Source organism: Pistacia vera, unplaced genomic scaffold (genome assembly GCF_008641045.1).
Source record: "Pistacia vera cultivar Batoury unplaced genomic scaffold, PisVer_v2 Contig732, whole genome shotgun sequence".
NCBI lineage: Eukaryota > Viridiplantae > Streptophyta > Magnoliopsida > Sapindales > Anacardiaceae > Pistacia > Pistacia vera.
Window position 1 is genome coordinate 128,025 of NW_022196593.1, and position 7,339 is coordinate 135,363.

The 7,339-nt window shown below is 37.6% G+C and overlaps 1 long non-coding RNA gene across 1 annotated transcript; it reads left to right on the forward strand.

The window, feature by feature from the left end:
• Positions 1 to 546: 546 nt before the first annotated feature.
• On the forward strand, positions 547 to 1,170 carry LOC116115127. Its single transcript, XR_004125626.1, has 2 exons — positions 547 to 708; positions 848 to 1,170. It is a non-coding gene; the product is annotated as an uncharacterized LOC116115127 (long non-coding RNA).
• Positions 1,171 to 7,339: the final 6,169 nt, after the last annotated feature.

The following is a 7,339-nucleotide window of genomic DNA, read 5'->3' on the forward strand; positions in this document are numbered from 1 at the left end:
ATAAATTTTACTTTCTCAATCGATATTCGGTGAGTTACTAAAAACTAGGATAAGAGGAGTTTTATAGAGTGGATGTTGGTGAATTGAATAGTTGTGACTGATTAAATATTCGTTATTGGTATTAGCCATAAATAAGTTAAAAACAAAAAACCTTAGATTTGCGGTGACCGATAATTAACGAGAAATTAGGTGTCAGACTAGGAGGGGTTTGGTATTGAGAAGATCGAAAGTTTAAATAGTGATGATAGAGAGAATTTTCACTGTCAGAATTAACTTTGGATAATAATAAAATATTAACTTTAGGTAAAAAAATAGTATTTTGAAACTTTTTTCTTTTAGAGGAAAGTGTCATTAACGCAAACCTTCGGTGGGAAAAAGTTTCGTTTACTCGTTTTAATCGAGTTTTTTATTTTTGAATGGACCACCGGTGTAGTGTCCCCTTTCGCATTTTATAGCCCTACAAACACGCATAAAATAGATCCCACTTGCAGTATTACAATTACATCAGCATCAGCTAGCAGTGAATCTTTGCCATTATAAAATACCTACCTTAGCATTATCACTTTGAACTCACAGCTACCTTTACAGGTCTTCTCCGTTTCCTCTTATCATGGCTCTCTCAGTCATCCCAGCTACCCTCATCATGCCAAAGGCCAACCTTCAACTCCCCATTTTCAAGCCACAAAAACATCCAAAAAACGGCATCATGTACGTCAAAAACTTTCATGGAACTTTTTATTAGTTTATCAGAAATTTTTATTTGATCGTCTCATCTTTGGTTTAATTTAAATTGTATTTGCATATCTCATAATTTTTTTTAATTTATTTTTTTGTTCTTCTGAGGCAGAAAATGTTGTAAACCCCCTCCACCGCCGGTGAAGAAAGGCCCCCCCGGACAAACCAACAGTAAGGAGAAGAAGATGACTGCTCCAAACACTCCTGTTGTAAAAGAAACGCACGACAAAGGAAAACCAAAACGTGGTGACGGTTCTTCAGAGAAATCTATGGCTTAAAATAGTGGCTAAGCTAATAAACGTGTGTATGCAAGTTTAATTTTCTAACTCCAAATCTAAAAGAGTTTGGAGCTAGTTAAATTAGACGTTAATTTTCTCAGCAGTTAAATCATGTTTTGTAAGATCAGAAATAAATTAACCAATTTTTATAAATCTATGAAGTCCTGGTTCAGTTTTACTTTACTGTATAATTTATATGTTAAAGATGATAATCTCTCACAGTTGAGAATTAAGCGTCAATCGTGCCTACAAAACTACTGTAGAACATATTGTCGGTTTATCAAATTTTTACAAATTTGATCGTTTAATAGTTTATGCATTCTTGAGTTGCGATTACTATTAATTATAATTGACATATTACGTTTATTAATAACTTGGTTACTTGGGAAATTTAAGGCTCCGTTTGGTTCACAATTTTGTGTTTTTGGGAAAAGTTTTTTGAAAAAAGTTAAAAAAAAAGTTGAATTGGGTGGGTATTACGATGTAGGATTTACAAATTGATAAAATCCCCCTATGTTTTTTTTTTACAAAACACCCCTTATAATAAAACATTAAAAGTTAACAAAAATACCCCCAATCCACCCTCAAATACGGATAGTCGGCCACCACCGTCGGAGGGTGGCCGGAGTCGCCGTAACAAAAACATTAGAAATATTTAGGGGTATTTAATTGAATTAACAAATTTAGGAGGTTTAAAAAATGTTGAATAAAGTTGAATAATATTGTGAGTTTTTGGGTTTTTACTGTTTAACTTTTTTGAGAATACTAAAAGTAGTATTCCCAAAATCCAACCAAACGAAGCCTAAATTATTCATCATGTCAACTCACCCTTCAAAATCATTACAACTTTAGTTTCTTTGAAATGATAGAAATAATATAAGTTCAACAGTGATTTTTATCCATGATATATATACTATTGTTTTTTTTACACACTGTTAGTCTGTTGCTATACCCTTTTTTTTTTTTTTTTTTTTTTCATATGAACTTGTTGAATTGATATATATTAATAGAAAAATCTATCTACAGATAATAAGGTTGTACTTATCAAATTATCTCTAGGTAGTTAAACAGTTCGATAGGGACTCTTGGATGTATTATTCAAGAGGTCCTGAGTTTGAGTTCTTCTTCAGGTGCTAATAGAGATAGCCATTGGAGTTCTTATCCGACCTATAGTTCTAGGATTTTAGGGAATTAGTTGAGGTAAATATAAACTGGCCTAAAAAGTCAAAATCCCTGATGTAAAAAAAAAAAAAAAAAAGGTTGTGCTTATCAATAAAAAAAAAAAAAAAAAAAAAGGTTGTGCTTATCAATAATTGAGGCTGCCAATGTTTATATATCTTTTTTCTTCCCCTCGTTTTCTGTGTGGTAGTCGATCGATCCCCATCAAATTCTAACTTTATATTTTTTTGATGAAAATAGCTACATTAATTCATATTTGGGAAAAAGAGGGACTAACATTGGCGATTTTCTTTTCTTTTTGGCTATCATTTCATCTAGTTTAATCTAGATCTCGCGGATAAAATTGTCTAAATTAATGCAGTACTTAAAGTTTTTATTGCTCTTGGAAAGGTAATTAAAAATGACTTTATTGGTAAATGAAAACCAAATAATTAATCCATTACTGCTATATTCTTGAACCTGAGAATTCTACACCTTTGCTATGGTCCTAACCTCTGACAAGACTCCTGATAATCATTCTTTCCCTAAATTCTTATTAAATAATATCTTTTAACCTTGTTGACTTGAACGTCGGAGTGCTTACAGCAAACACCACCCAAGTGTTTTTAGTAAGCTTTACTCTTGTCTCTTCGTGTATGCAAGTCAACGGATTGTCAATAGCCTAAACCTTACGGGATCAGACCCTACTTCTGTAACTTAGATTTTTTACATCTATAATTCGACGCCCACCGTGGGGCCCTAGCAATCACCAACAACAACTTGCAACATAAGAAGAGACACATAACTCCCTCCAACGAACATCGTTAATTAGAAATTTTCATCACGATAAGAAATTTTTTTCTTTACTTTCCTTCATTTGTGTTATCTATTCATGTGTCGTATCATACTATTGAGCACACCATAATTTACTTTATGTGCATTATATCTATTCAGCATATAATATGATAAGCATCAAAACACATCTCCCATCTCATATATAATTTGTTTTACGCATTAGTTGGAATACTACCCACTTTTTGTTATGTTCAATTTCTTTTTTGGAGGGTAACTCAAACTTAACCAATGTTAATCCCAGTCCCAGTTCAACTTCACAGAAATTTGCCACCATTTTGAAACTCAAAACCTATCCACCTGTTCTCCTGAAATTGTCCGAATAGCTTCTCCAACCACACAACTTTAATCCTAAAACACAGTAGAACCTTCTCAAAACACCAAAAGTTATCTGCGAAACAGAAAGAGAAACCTTACCATAGAAACGCGAAGAACCCACAAAACTTGTTCAACCTCCTATCGACATTGCAGACCAACTTTCCTTTCTATTTCTCTTCTTCTTCTTCAAAAACTAGCCAATCAAATCCTTACCAAGTCCATCACCAACATCTTTCCTCTCTGCCTCTCTTTCATTGTTGTCTATCGCCACCTTTTCCATCTCCCTCACCTAACCCCAAGCCTCAATCGCCCAATCTAGAGCTTGCATTGCCGCCATCTCCATTACCAAATCCTGAATCTACAGTGCCCCCGTGTCCATGCCTAACACCGCCTTCACCATCTCCCAAGCGAATACCAACACCTGCTCCTCCTACTTCCACTCTACTCCAACTCCCCTCTGACAAGTCTTCACTCAATCAAAGAGCCATAATCTCATCTTTCCCATTTAGGATATGGCAGTTCCATTGAACCTTCAACACCATCACTCGGTCACACTCCCAAGCGAACACCAACACCTGCTCCTCCTACTTCCACTCCACTCCAACTCCCCTTTGACAAGTCTTCACTCAATCAAAGAGCCATAACCTCATCTTTCCCATTTAGAAGATGGCAATTCTATTGAACCTTCAACACCATCACTCAGTCACACTTGATCCAAAGCCACACTATTGTAGCCGAGAATAAATACAATTCAACCCATCATGGCCCCTTTTTCACACTCTACTCGCAGTTAGATTCTCACTTAGCTCACTCCCTTGCAAGAAAAACTCGCTAAACATCTAACTTCAAGATCTCATTCAACTCTTTAACACTACGTTCCGCTTGCCTAACATGAAGGGCCACATTGACACCTTCAACAATGCCCACCATTAACACTTGTCTTTCATCTCCGTTTTCATCTTCTTCCCTGTTTTTAATCAAACTACTGAGAGAAGCTCAAACCAAATGCTCTTTCAGTTAGAAAAAAATGACCAAAGTCTGTGCCTGAAGCTCTTGATTTGCCTTCCTTTGGGTTCTGTTGTCAAAGATGTTTGGTGGAGTTTCTGGTGATTTCTTGGGAGTTTAGAGTCAAAGGAGTTGTCATTTTTCTTTTCAGTTTAGCTTTTTTCCCTCCAGGATCTTTTGGATCCTTCATCTTCACCATCACCTCTAGTATATGGTTATCTATCAACTCTACCACCGTCACCTCCTTCTCCTCTTACTCATCTTAAAACTTCTCCTGCTTGTCCACCTAAAACAAAGCCTCCTGTTTATCCTCCATCTTCTCGACCTACCTCTCCACCTCCACGTTACCATCCTCAATTTCCTCCACCAACCTGTCCACTGGCTTTTATAAAACTGAACCTGTAAAACTCCATTCAACCCATCCTCGTCAGCCCCCCACGTCATGGGAGCATCCTTAGATTCAGTATCCTAAAAATTCTATAATAGTTCTTTCGCTGAAGATCACTCCTCTCTATCAGACTTTGACCCATTCGGCTACCAAAGCGGGCCATGAGTGGAGTGTCATTATACCTTCACCCAACTCGGTCCTGCTTGAAGGCATTCACTCCAGTAGGATGAGTGAAGATGCTAGCAATCCCTTACAAATATTTCCTAATCGGTATGAAACCCCCCACACACCACACACCCCCCCAAAAAAAAAAAAAAAACTTGGCAAGGGAGGCTGAATCGAATCATCTGAGTTGAGTGTCCTAAGATGAGTGGTCCTCTGTATTTTCTCACTTCTTACTCAGCTCTACCAGATCAGTCCATAAACCAATGCCCATGGTTATCACTTGGCCAATTTTGTTCTCATTCAGTCAGCATGAAAGACGACTGAATGATACATGACATTCACCAACTCCATAGAATCCTCATGCTGCTTGACTCGTTGGCAAGAAAAAAGACATTGCCATTCATGGGGCACACCCCACTCAACCAAACATCTCCATTCAGGATAGTGATCCTAGTCGAGTGGTATTAGGAGACGCTTCTTGCATAAACGCACTTAAAATTGTCTAGAGATCATTCAACTTGGCTCGATATGGATGTATGAACAACATCAACACATAAACTTTGCTGCGTGAGCCAGCCGAGTGGGCCTGGTCACTTTCACCCCCATATAACTCTTGCTGGAAAACTATTGATTTGATTTGTGTCGACTAAAGCATTACAAAGAGCCATTCAGCCATGGGCTCGTGGGTACTTTCGTATCACCTTATCGAATGATTAAGAAGTCAAATATTTCACTTGGTCTAGCAAGTACGAGTGGCAGCACTTGAAGGGAAAAAGTTTGTTACTTAAAACATGCATGCGATGTATACTACTTTTCCTTTTAGCTTACTCAAACTCTTTGCTCACCATGTGTTCCTTAATCATCAAAAGGATTTTTTGTTAGTCTATCTCTCCATTTTGCTCTTCCAACTCTTTTCCAATTGTTCATGCCTGAGATATTTCAGCGACTAATTTTAAATTCAGGAATAGTGTTGCCTTTAGATGATCTTGGTGATGAAACGGGTAACAGCCTTACATATTCAGTCAAATGGTTAGATCAACGCTAGCAATAGGAGAACTGTCAAGTCAAAAAACAAATACTCCACTTGGTTCAACAAGTGTGGGTGGTAGCACTTGAAGGGGAAAGCTCACTCTTCATTCAGTCCATAACACATGCATACTACTTCCCTATTCGACTTGTTGCTTAAAACATGCATGCCATGCATGTCACTTCTCCAGGTAAGATTATTCTTCCCTTGGTTTTGCATCACTTCTCCATATGGTTTGTTACTTGATACATGCACGACATTTTCCATTTAAGTTTTATCTTTCATTTGGTCTCACACATGAACACCATTACTTCTCTTACTCAATTTATTATTGATAACTGCACACCATGCATGATACCATATGAAGTTGTTTTAAGTTGTCTACTGTGATCACCTTGAATCAATTTACATCGACTCGGACGCGAGGCTTGAATTACATCGACAGTCAGTCAACTGACAGGGCCTTTATCCTTAGCATCTGCAAATTTTTTCAACTATAATTGATATACATTGACTCAGATGCGAGGCCCAAATTACATCAACAGTTGGTCACACTAATACGGCCTCGGTACTTAGTATCTACAAATCTTTCAACTACAAGTGATTTACATCAACTTGGACGTGAGGCCCGAATTACATCGACAGTCAGTCACACCAACAGGGCCTTAGTACTTAGCATCTACAATTTTTTCAATTATAATTGGTTTACATCGACTCAGCCACAAGGTCTAATTCCTTGATTTTTCAACTACAAGTCGGTCACACCAACTCAACTATAAGACCTAATACATCGATTTTTAACTATAAAGTCAGACACGCTAACTTAACTACAAGGCTCGACTCCTCAAATTTCAACAACAAGTCGGTCACACCGACTTGGCCACGAGGCTTGACGTCTTGAGTTTAACTATAAGTCAGTCATGCCAACTCGATCATATGACCTAAACACCTAGGTTTTATATTACAAGTCAATAACTTCTCCCAACCTAGGTTGGCTAAGCAAGTCTTCATATTTCTCCTAACCTCGGTTGGTCAAGCATTCACCTCCTAACTCAGGTTGGTCGACCAAACTTCTCTTAACTTAGGGAGTCAAGCAAAATCCTCACAACTTAAGTTGGCCGAGGAAACTTTCTCCAAACAATGATCCATCTAACCTAACAAGCTGCTAGCACTAATCCGCTCAGTCTATACTCATTCGATTAAATCTACTCTCTAACTCCTTTAACTTAGAAAGTGGGGGGCTAACTGTATGGGCAAAAAATTATCTTGTGCCTGATGAGGCCCAATAACAAAATGAACATGTCACAGCCCAACGCCTTAGCCTAATTCCGGTTGGGCCTACGCTTAAAGTCACCTTGTGAACTGCCCACTCTATGAGTTGAGCTATCCTACAAGTTAAACTGAATTGAGTTC